This window comes from Rutidosis leptorrhynchoides, chromosome 4 (genome assembly GCF_046630445.1).
Source record: "Rutidosis leptorrhynchoides isolate AG116_Rl617_1_P2 chromosome 4, CSIRO_AGI_Rlap_v1, whole genome shotgun sequence".
Lineage (NCBI taxonomy): Eukaryota > Viridiplantae > Streptophyta > Magnoliopsida > Asterales > Asteraceae > Rutidosis > Rutidosis leptorrhynchoides.
Genome location: NC_092336.1, coordinates 45438240 through 45455514, shown reverse-complemented (window position 1 = coordinate 45455514; position 17275 = coordinate 45438240). Strand labels below are relative to the sequence as shown.

The following is a 17275-nucleotide window of genomic DNA, read 5'->3' as shown; positions in this document are numbered from 1 at the left end:
CTACTTCAGCGGACGATCACTAAAATTTTGGGACGAAATTTTCAATAACAGGTGGGTAATGTAACAACCCTGATTTTTTCGTTACTTCTGTTAACCTTCCGTTAGTTTATTTAACGGCGATTATTTAACTTTTATGCGTTTATGTGTATTAAATGCGTACTTGATCTTCAGAGGGTTTCAATAATTAATATGGGTTGATATTAATTCAAATAAATATTTCGGATAATGAAATACGATAAAAACGATACGATTTTGATAATAGCTTTTTGAGCAACGAAATGCTCGGGTTTATTTTAATAATTAATTTTATTAATTATTAACTTTTTAAAATATTTAATTTATTGGGTTTTTAAAAAATTAAACAATTGGTTGCGTTTAACGATCGGGTTAGCGTTCCGGGCCTTTGGTACGACTAAACGGTACTTAAAACGGACCACGATTACATGGGATTGCAAAACGAGAGCCCGGGGATACCCCATGTGGCCCATTCGGCCAACCCCCTTCCCCCTCCCCTTATTTTGTTAATTTTTAGCTTAATGGAGGGACTTAAGTACAATTAGTGGTAATTAGTCCATGTATAAATTAACTAGTAACTTGTATTCTTTCCCTAAACCTAAAAAAAGAAGCAGTCGATCCCTCCATGGCTCCCCAAAACCGTCGATCACCACCACCATACTATCACCATCAATTTTTCACTTTTTGATTAAACCTCAAGAACAAACGTTGCAATTCTCGATCTCCTCTACGCGTTGATATAATTCTTTTAGCGATCAAAGGTATAATTGCATAAACCCTAATTCTTAAAATCTGATTTTCATGTGAGTTTCATAGTTATGTTGTCAATTGCTCAAGTCTATACGCATACGTGTTAATTGTAATCGTTAATTTGATTGTTTGATGTGCTAGGGTTTAAAAACGAATTTGTATTTGTTTGATCAGAAAAATTAAGTTTTTCAAATGTTAATTATTATGTTATAATCAGATTCCTTGCGAAAAACTATTGAGTTTAGGCTTTGGATTCCCTTGATTTCGTTTCCGTATGATTAAGTTATGTCAATTTGAATTATCGTTGTGTTTTTGTTGCTTGATCAGAAATATGGCATTGATATACAATGAATTGGAATTTGAGACTTATACCACTGGAAATATAATTTAAAAACACTTAATTTAGACTAGGATATCATGTCGTTTGCTTATGTATAGCTCAAGATATGATTGAATTAGTGTAAAAGTAGTTTTATACAGTACTTAATGTGACTAACTAAATGAGAATCGAATCTGTAAATTGAACATGGTTTTGTACTCTGTGGATTGTGTATATTGCATGAGAATGTATTCTTCTGGAAAATGAAACTTAACATGATATGTGACTTATTGTTAGTTTATGTCAATCTCTGAAACCTTATGCATTGGGCACAATAGAGCCGTACTTTATGTGAATTCTGATTTGAGCTGAAAACTGAATGTTCAACTTTCACGAATAAACTCTACAAATTGGCTAAACAAAAGTTGCTAGATTTTCGATATATGTTACTTTGATTTGTCCTTGAACTATGGCCACTGGTCTTGTATCAATTTCATGTTCCTAACTCCGGTTATAGCCAAAATGAAATCAGTGCGCGGTCAGAAACTTACTCGGCAAACCCCAAATGTATCCCTTCTGATTCCTGAATTTTAATTATCGTATGAGTCCCTGGTCGGACTTTTTGGAATCGATTTTAAGTATATTTATAATCTGCTAAGTATGCTACGTGTTCATAAAATTTGTGCATGACGATAAACTGAAATTGTGAAAATGATCATTCATGACCTAAAACATATTGTTTGACTTAGGTTTGACATGTTGACCAATATTTGAAATGAACCTACATATGTTGACTTTAGTTGAACACATTGACAAAGTTTGACTTTCGGTTTGACTTCGGTTGACTTTGTTTGACTTGGTTGATATAGTTGACTTTTACTTTGAAACGCGTCGAGTCGAGCAATAAGACAACGTACACTATGAAGCCACACTTATTTAAGATACATATATTGACCAACCTACATACGTATACCTAGGTTACATTACTCGGGTCTAAACCGTACAAGTCGTTTGTCTTTCATTCGGAGCTTTATTCAAAGGTGAGTCTACAGTCCTGCTTTTTACATGTTTTCAGGGATGAGAATACACGCTGTTATATTTACATTTTCAAATACTTTGTATTGATATGAGTACTACACATATGCATAATGAGTTTGTTCAAAAAGCCTCTAGCTTGAATACTTTTAATACCATCGGTGTAAGCACAATTTAGATGGACGGATCCGTTAGGTTGATAACCTCACCCGCTATAAAAACTGTGGTGCATTTACTTTGAACATTAAATACATTTGAACAAGTGTATAACATTTTATGAGGTAAGGCGGGTATAGTGGCTTCTATACTCGGGTCATTGCTAGTATTCAGGTGCTCGGGTTATGCAAACGATAGAATCTCGTGGTCAAGGAAACTAAACTATTTTTCTGATAACTATTTTTCAGATACTGTTACATTATTTTAAACCTGTAGATTCACCAACATTATTTGTTGACCTGTTTTTGCGTGTTGTTATTCTCAGGTCCTTAAGAGGTATGCTTCCGCTGTGTTTGCTGCATGACTGGCCGTGGAGTCAGCATTTGATTTTAAAGAACATTATTTATTTTCGCATTTAAAACTTTTATACTGTTTAAATACTGTTGGCTTGTGGTTACGATCACAACAGTGTTTCTATTTTGGGATTATTGACTTATGTTTTTGAAAGTTAATTTTTAAATAAAATTAAATGTGATTGCTTTAAACGTCTCATATAGAGGGCGTAACTGTTAACTGTGGGACCTGAATTAACACGCCGTCAGATGGTAATTTGGCGGGGTGTTATAGTTGGTATCAGAGCTAATGGTTCGTAGGGAAACTAGGACTTGCATTAGTGTGTCTGATTTAGTCATTAGGACACCTTGATGAGTCTAGACTACGACCGGCACTTAGTCATTACATGAGTACTTTGTGACTAACGTTATTTACTTGACTAATCTGTTTCGTTTGTGTTCTTGTACTATGAGTTAGATGTCACAGGATTCAGGAAGCAGTGACAGCGACTCCAGTGATACATTTAACAAACATTGCATTCGTTTTTAAAAGACAAACTTCCATTACATTGAAAGTTAACAGATATGCATATCCTTTCATAATATATCCAAACTATGAATGACTTAATATTAATCTTGATGAAATCAACGACTCGAATGCAATGTCTTTTGAAATATGTCATGAATGACTCCAAGTAATATCTCTAAAATGAGCAAATGCACGGCGGAAGGTTTCTTTCATACCTAAGAATAAACATGCTTTCAAGTGTCAACAAAAAGGTTGGTGAATTCATTAGTTTATCATAAACATTCATTTCCATCATTTTAATAGACTACAAGATTTCATATAATTAATTGTACACGTAACCCGAGTACAAAATAACACGCGTAACCCGCGAATTAAAAATCATTCATATGGTGAACGCTTGATAATCGACTTAACATTAATGCATAGAATATCCCCAAACAGAACCTCTCGTCTGTATAATAATAATAATCTCGAAGTATTAAAGCATCTGTACCCCGGATAGGACTTGTCGAGGTCCATAGATCTATCTATAGGATTCGCGTCAATTAGGGGCCATTCCCGTTTCCTAATTATTAGGTTACCAAGCTAAAAAGTGGTGATATTCAATATTCATAATCCAACCATAGAATGTAGTTTTTGATCACTTGTGTCTATTTCGTAAAACATTAATAAAATTAGCGCATGTATTCTCTGTCCCAAAAATATATGTAAAAAAGGAGCAAATGAAACTCACAATACGATATTTTGTAGTAAAAATATGCATACGACGGAACTGAACAATGCAGTGTTGGCATCGGTTCACGACCCTATATCAAGTATATATATATTAACACCTTGTAATATTAATCAACTAAGTTTATATATATTTTATAATATATATAGATTAATATCCTTATATATTATTATATTAATCCTTATTATTTTCTATAATACTTATATGATATATATATATATATATATATATATATATATATATATATATATATATATATATATATATATATATATTTTAATAAATGTGAGATTAATAATATTATATTAGTTAATATATTAAAAATCTAATATTAGTATACTTATGATATATGTAATAAATATATAGTTTTATATAGATATCTTTTATTTGTAAAAATAATAATAATAATAAAATAATAATAATAATAATAATAATAATAATAATAATAATAATAATAATAATAATAATAATATTATTATTAAAAATAATGGTAAGAATAATAATACAATTGACATAATCATTTTACATATATACTAAACGTACTTAAATCATCTATTAATATTAATGATTAAGTTAGGTACATGCACATATACATATACATATACATATATGTATATATATAATTGAGTATATATATATATATATATATATATATATATATATATATATATATATATATATATATATATATATATGTATATATAGGGTTGTTTATACCTTCTGATTAAATATGATAGAGAGATGGTGATTGCGAGTGAACAAGGCAGCTCCAAACACCCGCCACAAGCAATTGATCACATGGTTGTTTCGGTTTCAACTCGTGAGGAAGCAACAACATATTGGGTTTCGGTTGATAGGAAATCCTAAATTCCACTATTATGATAGTCCATTAGGACCAAGAAACTAGTCTATTGATTAAAGAAAAGAAGCCCAAATAGAAAATCGAAGTATAGCAGCCCGAACAGAAATCCCTTAACAGTTCGGTTTTTTTTTTTTGATCTGCGATCAGTTCTTCCCCAATTTATACGATACCCTAAATTTTTGTCAAGATCATCTTCCATAAAAATCAAGACACAAGATCAACTAAAATCATTTCCCAGACCCACGCTTAAGAAGTTCTGTGAAGGAAATCACGGCTAAGAACAAAAACAACTCCAATTTTGTTAAGAATAGTGGCGATGGTAATGATGAACATGGAAGTCGGAAACTGAAATCAAAAGCGTATCAGGTATAAATTTCTTCTTGAAAAGCGTTTAGAATCTCCCATAGAACACTCGAATTAATCAATTGTTCCAGAAACAGTTTATTTTTCATGAATTTAAAGATTGACCTAAAACGATTGATTTGTTGACTTGAATCTGAAATTTAGGAGTGTAAATTAATTAAGGTTAATACCTTACAAGGCACAAATAAGCATCCAGGATTTGAAATAAGTCATTAATTTAATTTGATATTAAATCGTTTGTCTTTTGGGGTTTGAATAGAAACAGGTGCACTAGCAGCTGCTGTTGCAGCAGTAGTAGTTGATGATGGTTTTGGTGGAGAAGAAGGGTGGCGGTGGTTGATGAGAATGGTGGTTGTTATTGTTTGTCGATGGGGGTGATGTTGGTGTTCAAACAAATCAGAAGACATAAATTAAATGATAGCAGCTTGTGAGGGTTTCGAGCTTAGTAGTAGAAGAGATTGAAGATGTGATGTTGGTTTTCGATGGTGAGGTTGTAAGATGGTGGTTCGAGAGTGGTGCTGCAACAGGACTTGCAGGTGGTGTATTGGGTTTAATGCAAGCAACAGATGGTGATCAAAGTTGGTAATTATAGATGGTGTTCGATGGTTTAATAAAGGTGGTTTTTGGTGGTGGTTCCCTACGGTTTTAAACAGAAAAATAGCTGCAGCAGGAGTAGCGTTTTAGTAGTAGTAATTTAGAAATGATTGAAGGTGTTGGTTTATGATTCAATTTTTAGCCAAATCAGAAGGGGTATCGTGGAGTTTCAAAGGTGGTTCATGATGATGATCAATCTAGGTGGTTGATGATCGAGTGTGATGGTGTTAAGATGGCAACTAAGGTGGTGGTTTCCGATTGAAGTGATGATCAAAGGTGGTGGGATTGGTGGTAATGGGTGTCAAAGACCGAAGTAGGAGAGTGACGGGTTTTTCTTTGATGAAGGTGAGGATGGTGTCTAAAAAAAATGGTGATGGTGTCGTCTAAAAACAGAATTGAAAAAGATGGTTTTGTGTTGATATTTCATGTGACAATATTATAATATAGTGCCATTAAACTGTATGAAATAGTAAGCAAATAATAATGTTTGGTGTGCCAACATGAATATCCAAAGAAATCAACTGGTGTTGGCTGTTATCGATCTTATCTCCATATGTAAATATATTATGTATATATAATCGAATTTAATAATACTTTACAACATAAAATTGTGACATCAACGTGTAAAAATAAGAATACTTAGCCGCCTTGAATTATTAGATTGCTATTTGTTTTACGGACCAAACTTCGTGTTCCGTTGTTATTCAGTGGCGGATAAAATCTTCGGAAAAATCCCGAAATTTTATAGTAATTGTCTTTATTTATTTTGGTCATTATGGTATAAAATTTGTTCATAAATTATTAAACAAGAATTAACTCACTGTCCACTCCCGATCCTGGGTAAAATATAAAAAGTGCTGAAATTAAATAACTAAATCTTAAATACATTTTTAGTAAGCCTAAAATTTATAGAACTCATTTTCGAATCACCGTTTATTTTAAAATTATATAAGTTTGAATTTAACTTGCTTTAATATCAATCGAACATCAAACGAGTATTACAATTATTTAATATTTATTTTTAATATACTTTTATTTATATATAGATATGTTTTTAAATAACTATTATAATATCATATTTCATAACAACAATATTTTAAATTATACTTCCAATTATTATGTATATATATACACACATATCTATTTACAAATAGTGGTTCGTGAATCGTCGAGAACAGTCGAAGGGTAATTGCATATATGAAATAGTTCAAAATTTTTGAGACTCAACATTACAGACTTTGCTTATCGTTTCGAAATCATATAAAGATTAAGTCTAAATTTGGTCAGAAATCTCCGGGTCGTCACAGCTCCCTGAAAACGTGCCTCGAAAATGAGCGCCAAAAAGGCGCTCTAGAGTCGCGTCCTGAAAAATTCAATGTTGAAAGGAATTCAAATCCCTCAACATCTTGTAGGAATCAACAGTCCATAGATGAAGGAATATCAAGATTCCAAATAATATAATTCCTTCCAAATTATATCAACTAAACAGAGCGATCTTGATTGGTTAAATTACCAGAATTCAAGAGAAGAGATAGAACTATCAAGAAAATATGTTCTTGATATGTTTATGGATTAGATAGAATGTAAGAGTCGTGTAACATGGCACCTGATGACGTTATGGTCTGTGGATCATCACGTTCCATTAGAAACTCAGCATGACTTACTGTAATATAATCACGTTGATCAAGTGTCATTATATTATACTAACTCATACTTCAGTTCCCAACATTACTTCAAAAACACCCATATTTTAAACTCGAAGGTTTACAGAATATAGAAACAATACAGTTTATTTTATGATGTAATACTGATAACGCGAGAAGATAAATAATATTGGACAAAAATATTTATGAAGATATCTTCAGAAATATTGAGGATATTAATAATGAAAGATACGATAATGTGACGACCCAGAAATTTCTGACCAAATTTAAACTTAATCTTTATATGTTTCCGACACGATAAGCAAAGTCTGTAATGGGGAAATCTCAAAAACTTTGAAAACTATGTTCATGTGTTCAATCAACCTTTGACTATTCCCGACGATTCACGAACAATTATTTGTAAATACATATTGTATATATATATATATATATATATATATATATATATATATATATACACACAATATATGTAAGTACATATAATAACTTGAAATTATAAAATATAATTTAAATATTAGAATTAAATATGTAAATAAGATATAAAATAATTAAGTATAATTTAAAATGAATCTATATATAAATATATATGATTACTATGTATAATTATTATATGTATATTATAATTTATAAATAATAAAGAATCAATAAAAGTTATTATATGATTATTAAATATTACATAATTAAAAATATATTAATAACAAGTTAAAATATAGTTTTTATAGTAATATTATTATTACTTTCATTATTATCACTAATACTAATATTAATATTAATAACTAATCTCAGTATTAGTTAGAGTATTATAGATAATATATAGATATGAAATTTAATGCATATAATTTGTTATGTTTACTAATATTATTATTATTACTTTCAATACTATTATTAAAATAAGTATTTAATATTAATGACAGTGTTATTATTATTATGTATAATGTATAATACATAATTATGAAATTTGATATAATTGATTTGTTATTGTTAGTATTATTGTTATCATTATTCATGTCATGATTAGTAGTAAGATTACAATTTTAGTTATTTTAATAAATATTTATTATTATTATTATTTTATAGTGATTATTACCATTATTAATGAAAATCATTATTATTGTTATAGTTATCATTTTTATTATAAAAATAATACAGATTTTTATTATTATCAGTAAATAACATTATTATTATCATTTTAAATATTATTATTATTCTTATTATTATTAATCTAATTATTATTATTATTAGTAATATATATATATATATATATATATATATATATATATATATTATTAATATTAATTAAATAAAATAAAAGGACCAATAATTACGCGAATGCAGTTAAACTTCACCATCTGCTTTTTATTTTTTCTCTCTTTTTCCCTGTTACCTGAGATTTTCTTGTCGACAAAAATTCGTTTTATATAACCATCGATCACTTCATATTATGAATAACGATTATTCAATCCTCCACCATTACTAAATAACAATCAAGATTACTGCTGAAATTATTCGATTTAAATCATTATTATCGTTTATATATCAGACTCGTTTATCCCCTGTACGTATCAATTTTTTTCAAAACTTAAATTAGAACCAATCATCAAAATCTATAAATACAGGAGTATTAGGAAATATCCAATTAATCTATCTGTAAGTTTCCTAGCTTCAATTCTTGATATTGAATTCAAAATTTGGAGTCAAAGTTTAAACTCAAAAAGTCAAAGCATGTCTTCTTCATGAAATTTGAGTTCGTTTTAGTGTTTCTTGATCAATTGATGTTTTCAAAAGTTTCTAAGAGTGATTTGGTATCTATTTCGTGTAGAAATCATTACCTAAAACTGTCCTAAAATTAAAATCAATGTGAGAGTTTTGAATTGTTCTTCGTGGACTGTTACAGCAATTTTTTTTAATTATCTTTTACTTCTTTTTGAAAAGTGTTGATTCCTAAAAGTTTCTGGGAAGGAATTAATAAGTATTCCAGATTACATTTTATATAAAACAGTCTAATAATCAAAAAAATCAAATTTCAAGTTTATATGGTTTGCGAAGAGTCTGCTGCTGCTTGAATTTTTTTTTTCTGTTTATGTTGATCAATGACACCCATACCCGATTGTTTATGTTTCATTTGCAAGTTCTAAATAAATTCAAATGTCTTGCTGTTATGATTATTTGGACTCTGGTCGTTTGAGAATTGAAGAAAAGGAGATAACAAAAAAACGGGTTAAGTAATTAATGAGGGATAATAAATCAGAAAAACTGGTACAGAAAGTGGTGAGGAGTGTTTTCGGGGGAGCGAGTGGTCGAGGGTTCAAGCCCCGTCATGGGCAATTCTTTTTACAAAAGCTTTCAAAAGGGTATACACTTTTACATTTTCATTATTATTATTATTATTATTATTATTATTATTATTATTATTATTATTATTATTTTTATTTTCATTATTGTTGTTATTATTATTATTATTATTGTTGTTAATATTATTATTGTTATTATTAGTTATTATTAATACTACTAGTAATATAATTATTAAAAATATTATAATTAGTATTATTAACATAGTTATAAGTATAATAACTATTATTATTATTACTACTACTACTATTATTATTATTATTATTATTATTATTATTATTATTATTATTATTATTGTGTTAATATTATTTTAATAATTAATATCAATAGAATTAATATTATGAATATTATTATCATTATTATTATAAGTAATATCAATATCAATTAAAACTTATTAGTATTATCATTACTAATATTATTATTATCAGTATTATTATTATTGTTATTATCACTAATATTAATATCGTTATCATTACTAGTACTAGTATTATCACTAAATGTTATTATTAGTATGATTATTAATAATATAAGTATCACTAGTATTATTATGATTAGGATTACAAACTGATGTTATAGAAGCTTTAGTTATTAGTTTAGAAATTAAACATGAAGATTTTGATTATGATTAATATAAGTATTGTTGTTAATATTATCACTAGTAATAAAATTTGCTATAATAATAATTATTATTAAGTATTATATATTATTATAAAAGTTATTATTTTCATAATTAATAAACTTTTCATTTTATTAAGGATCACTGTTATTATCATTATTATAAGATTTATTATTAAAACTAATATTAATATTATTATTAATAGAAACATTAATATTATTATCATTTTAATCACCACGAATATTATTTTGGTATTATTATAATTACTATCTTAACAAATAAATGAAATATATATATATATATATATATATATATATATAACGTAACAAAATTCATATTTTTATTTATAAAAATGAATATATATATTAATAAAGAAATATATAAGTTACTAATATGAAAATTATATCATTAATAATAACATATATATATATATATATATATATATATATATATATATATATATATATATATATATATATATATATATATATATATATATATATATATATAGGGGCACGATCCGTGGCTAAGTTTAAAACGAGTACAAACCGGATAAGCAAATGTGGACCACAAAATATCATAAAACTTCATTTTAACATAAAATGAATGTAAGGGTAGAAAAGTCACTTTAATAATTATAATTAATAATAATTAATTATATAAAAGTTAACATAGTATGAATCACCTTCATCACCACAACCCACAACCACCTACCACCATCAACCACCACAACCCACAACCACCTACCACCATCAACCACCACCCACCCACCCACCCGCCACCACCACCAACCGTCACCACCACCAACCACCACCCACCACCTACCAACCACCACCCACCACCTACCCACCACCACCACCACCCACCTACCACCCATCACCACCACCCACCACCAACCACCACCACTACTCACCGCCACCACCAACTAACACCACCACCAACCACCACCCACCACTAACCACCACTACCACCAACCTCCACCACCACCTCCCACCAACTACCAACCACCAGCTCCCACCTACCACCCACCGCCATCACCACCCACCATCTTCATCACCACAAGCCACCACCACCATCAACCACCACCACTACCACCACCACCACCCACCGCCCACCACCACCCACCACCATCCACCCACCACCTACCCACCACCACCACCACCACCCACCACCACCAACTACCACCAACCAACACAACCACCCAACACCACCACCCACCACCACCACCGATTACCACCACCACCCACCACCACCCACCACCCACCAACCACCCACCGCCACCACCACCAACCACCTACCACCACCATCTACCACCACCCATCACCACCACCACCAACCACCACCCATCACCACCAACCACCACCAACCAGCAACCACCCATCACCACCACCAACCTCCACCACCAACAACCTCCACCACCACCAACCACCACCACCCAACACTACCACCAACCTCCACCACCACCAACCACTATCTCCCACCTACCACGACCTACCAACCACCAACCACCACCATTCACCGCCACCACCAACCACCTCCACCACCAACCACCACCACCACCACCTCAACCTACCACCCACTACTACCTACCACCCACCACCAACCACTTACCACCACCACTAACCACCTCCAACCACCACCCCCACCAACCACCACCACCACCCCCCACCAACCACCACCTACCACCCATCACCACCACCAACCACCACCACCACCTACCACCTACCACCACCCATCACAACCAACCTCCACCACCACCACCACCAAATACTACCACCAACCTCCACCACCGTCAACCACCACCACCACCACCAACCATCACCTACCACCACCTACCAACCACCACCACCCACCGCCACCACCACCACTAACCACCACCACCACTAACCACCACCACCACCTACTACCACCTACCACCTACCAACCACCACCACCCACCGCCACCACCACCAACCACCACCACCTACCACCCAAGACCATCACTCACCACCACCACCCACCAACCACCACCACCCACCACCCGCCTCCCGCCACCACCACCACCACCTACCACTACCCGCCACCAACCACCACTACCAACCACCATCCACCACCGCCACTACTGCCACCACCACTATCACCCACCACCACAAACCACCATCACCAACCAGCACCATCAATCAACACCAACAACCACCGCCACCCAACACTACGATTACCACCCACCACCACCACCAACAACCACGTACCACTAACCACCACCACCAACCACCACTAATCATCACCACCACCACCAACCACCACCACCACCCACCAACCACCACCAACCATCACCACCATCCACCAACTACCACCACCCACCACCAACCACCACAAACCACCACCACCCAACACTACCCACCACCCGCCTCCCGCCACCACCACCAACACCACCACCTACCACTACCCGCCACCAACCACCACTACCAACCACCATCCACCACCACCACCACTATCACCCACCACCACAAACCACCATCACCAACCAGCACCATCAATCAACACCAACAACCACCGCCACCCACCACTACGACTACCACCCACCACCACCACCACCAACCACGTACCACTAACAACCACCACCACCCACCACCAACCACCACCAATCATCACTACCACAACCAACCACCACCACCACCACCCACCACCAACAACCACTACCACCAACCACCACCACCAACCACAACATCCACCACCACCACCCACTACCACCAACCACTACCACCAACCTCCACCAACCACCACCACCAATAACCACCACCACCCACCACAACCATCCACCACCACCCACCACCACCCAACACTACCACCAACCTCCACCACCAACCTCCACCACCACCCACCACCAACCACCACCACCACCACCACCCACCACCACCCACCACCTACCGCCCACCACCACCCGACACCACCCACCGCCATCACCACCACCCACCACCACCACCTACCATCATCCACCACCACCCACCACCCTCCACCACCACCACTTACCACCACAACCACCCACCACCACCACTAACCTCCACCACCCAACACTACTATCAACCTCTACCACCACCAACCACTACCCACCACCACCACCACCCGCCTCTCGCCAACACCACCACCCGCCTCCCGCCACCACCACCAACCACCATCCACTACCACCACCCACCACCACCACCACTACTAACCACCAACCACCCCCCACTACTGCCACAACCACTACCACCCACCACCACCACCAACCACGACCACCACCCACCACCCACCACCACCACCCCCCACCACAACCATCCACCACCACCAACCACCCTAACCACCACCAACCATCAGAAAAACATTTATCATTTATCGAAAAGCATTTATCATTCATCAAAAAACAATTATCATCAGACAATTATCATTCATCGAAAAATATTTATCATTCATTAAACATTTATCTTCATCGAAAAACGTTTATCATTCATTGAAAACATTTATCATTCATCGAAAAATTATTATCATTCATCGAAAAAAAATTATAATTTATTAAAAATATTTAACATTCATCCGAAAATAATTATCATTCATCAAATAGTTATCATTTCATCAGACAATTATCATTCATTAAACATTTATCATTCATTAGAAAAAATTATCATTCATCTAAATTATTTTTCATCAAATAGTTATCAATTTTTAAAAATCGGTTATTATTCATAAGAAAACAATTACCATTCATCACAAAATGATTATCTTGCATTAAAATATTTTATATCATCAAACATTTTAATATAGTTACAAAAATAGTGGAATCTCAAATTGTTGATATAATATGATTAGTTTTATTAAAAAGAATAGGGCATTCCGAGAATCGAACTCGGGACCTCCCGCACCGAAAGCGAGAATCATACCACTAGACCAAATGCCCAATTATCAAACAATTATCATTCATCTAAATATTGTCATTCATATGAAAAACAATTATCTTTTATCAGAATACGGTTATCATTCATCAAACACTTCTTATTTATCAAAAAACAGTATCATTCATCAAGCATTTATCATTCATCAAAATACCCGATAATTGATAAAAATACCAAATGAATGATAAAAGTAGCTGATGAATAATAAACGATGAATAATAAAAGAACGTGATGAATGATAAAAAAGTATTCGATGAATGATAAAAATATATGATGAATGATAAAAATACCCAGTGAATGATAAAGATAGCTGATGAATGATAAGCGAAGAATGACAAAATAACGTGATGAATGATAAAAAAAAAAAAGATGAATCATAAAAATGAGGCAATGAATGATAAAAAAGAAGGTGATGAATGATAAAAATTAGGTGATCAATGATAAAAAGGAGGTCAATGATATGAAAAGATTTAATGAGTGATAAAAAAGGATATAATAAAAGATTTGCAAAAAATGAGGTGAAGACTGATAAAAAAAATCAAGATGAATGACAAAAAAGAGGTGATGAATGATAAAAATAAGGTGATGAATGATAAAAAAAAAAGAAAGTGATGAATAAAAAGCAGGTGATGAATGATTAAACACAAGATGAATGATAAAAAAGATATAATGAATGATAAAAAGGATGTGATGAATGATAAAAATGAAGTGATGAATGATGAAAAACAATAAGACCAGCAGCATTCGGTCTTATCTGTAAAATAAAATAAATTAAAAGCAAACATCATGTCACATTTTAATATATGCAAAAATAAAAAAAATAAAAAAGTTGAAGCCGATACTTACAAAGTTATGGCAAACATCACATTTTAGATGATGGTTTTGTTTATAGCAAGACTTGTGATAGGCATAATTTCCGGACAACAAAAACTACACGAAAATAAAAATTTCGAAAAAATTATTAGAGTAAAAAAAAAACATTGAACTTTGATGAAATAAACATACAGAAGTTGTTGGACTTTGATTTAGTACCTCGTTATTAGCAATTGGAAGTTTGCAACCAGCACATATCCTACTACTAAATAAGAAAAAATAAGATATATGTGAATGGAAAAACATTCACATACTAAATATGGGAATGGTGCAGGTTGAAAAGCATTCCCAATTCAACTGACATTTCTATTTCGAGATGCGGGCGCAAGTTTCAGACTTTCTTGTAAGGCTTTCGCAAGATGCTCGTCTTCTTTCAATTGAGAATTAACATCTAGCCAGCAGATTTTATTTCAGATATAGGCAATAACATATTAGCATATATGAACAATTTGAAAATTATTATCTAGAGATGGTGATTTTATCACTTACTAATCATATGTTTTCTTTTTGATTCTTCTGCAAGTGATATCTCAACATCTTCATTCTCTCGATGTGATTCCTGAAAATATAACATGTATGAATGACAACTTTGGCTATGATTAACACCAAGTAAACATGTGAAATATAAGTAAAACATTCATTGGTAACAAAAGATTATATAAAACTTGTTACCCAATTATATTGCCTTCCTGAAACGTCATGGATGGTGCCCTCAAAAATTCCGCCTAGCCAATCCATTGTGCGACTAATAGTACTATGTAGAATGAAATAACTTCACCTGAAAAATGCATGACTCATGACCAACGAATATTTGAAATTAACTTGAGGGATCAGACTAAATAAAACCAGTTCTTAAAATAAAAAGTTATAGCATAGGGACATTCTGTTGATGACATGTATTCTGATGCCTTGTGGTTGGCATTCTGATGTCATGTTCAAAATATACTAGTAGCAAATTTTGAGGGGTCGAGGATAGAATCGGATTATGCAGTTACATCTAAACAGGTAAATGGATAAGTTTTCAGTACTCAAGTTCTCGTAGAGGAGGAATACATTTATGATAACGGTTTTCGCCCCTTTCCCTAAATAGGTAAACGGATAAGTTTTCAATACTCATGCATCTTTTTTCACAGTTTGATACATATGAAAAACAGTTGTATCGGCACAACACGAGAAACTTCGTTCCCTTTTCTAAATATAATCTTAAATTTTAAAAGAAACAAACTCTGAAACCAGAAAATACTTTTATATGTATACACAGCAACTATTTTAACTGGTTTACTATAGTATGACCATAACGATTTAACAGAACATCATATATGAAAACTATCTAATACTCGTATCAGGTGAGAGTAATAAAGTTTCTCACAAAACAATAGCAGAATCTTCAAATCTCTCCAAAATTTTGTTTCTATATGACACACATGCGTGATATTAGCCTATTAGGCCATCTAAAGAAACATAAATCTCCAAAATTTTACCTGCAAACGTTCCCATATTTTCATTTACAAAAACTGATCAGCTTGAATTCACAAGTCAAACTGCAGCTGTAATCAACACCTAATATTTGGTCAAAATGGAATGACCATTTAACTCTACCATTATTGGTAAAATTCAAACCAAAGATTTAAAGGTGTTGGTGAATCAGCTCACGTTCAAAAAACTACATGTTCTAACATATCACTTAACCCACCCAACCTGCCACCCATACTTTTGAACTTAGTGCATCCATCTAATATTTGATATGCTCCCTCATAATACAACCCTTATGCAAGTACAGTTAGATATGTGATTATAAATGAAAAAGAATATGATGCAACTATGCAAGTCCAAATCATGCACTACAATTATAAACTTAATAATACTTGAATAAATATATCACACACTGTATAAGCCTATCAGGAATCAAGCTTAAGTTTACATGACGAAATGCGAAATTTCACATAATGCTATTACTCGACAAACAATTTCATATCTATGGCAAGCCTATTGAATTCAACTACTCCATTATAAACACACTTCACGTTTCATGGAAAGCTTCTCCATAATAGGATAAGGATGAAGGGAGAAACAATTAAGGTACACGTTTAAAATTTAACAAACAAAGATTTATATAGAAATGATGCTATAAACATAGAACTATGAAATTAGGAGTCCTTAAAGTGCGAATGTTATTCAGC

The 17275-nt window shown here is 33.0% G+C and overlaps 1 non-coding gene across 1 annotated transcript; it reads right to left on the bottom strand.

The window, feature by feature from the left end:
- Window positions 1–14155: 14155 nt before the first annotated feature.
- Window positions 14156–14227, bottom strand: TRNAR-UCG (transfer RNA arginine (anticodon UCG)). Its single transcript has one exon. It is a non-coding gene; the product is annotated as a tRNA-Arg (tRNA).
- Between the last annotated feature and the right edge of the window lie 3048 nt (window positions 14228–17275).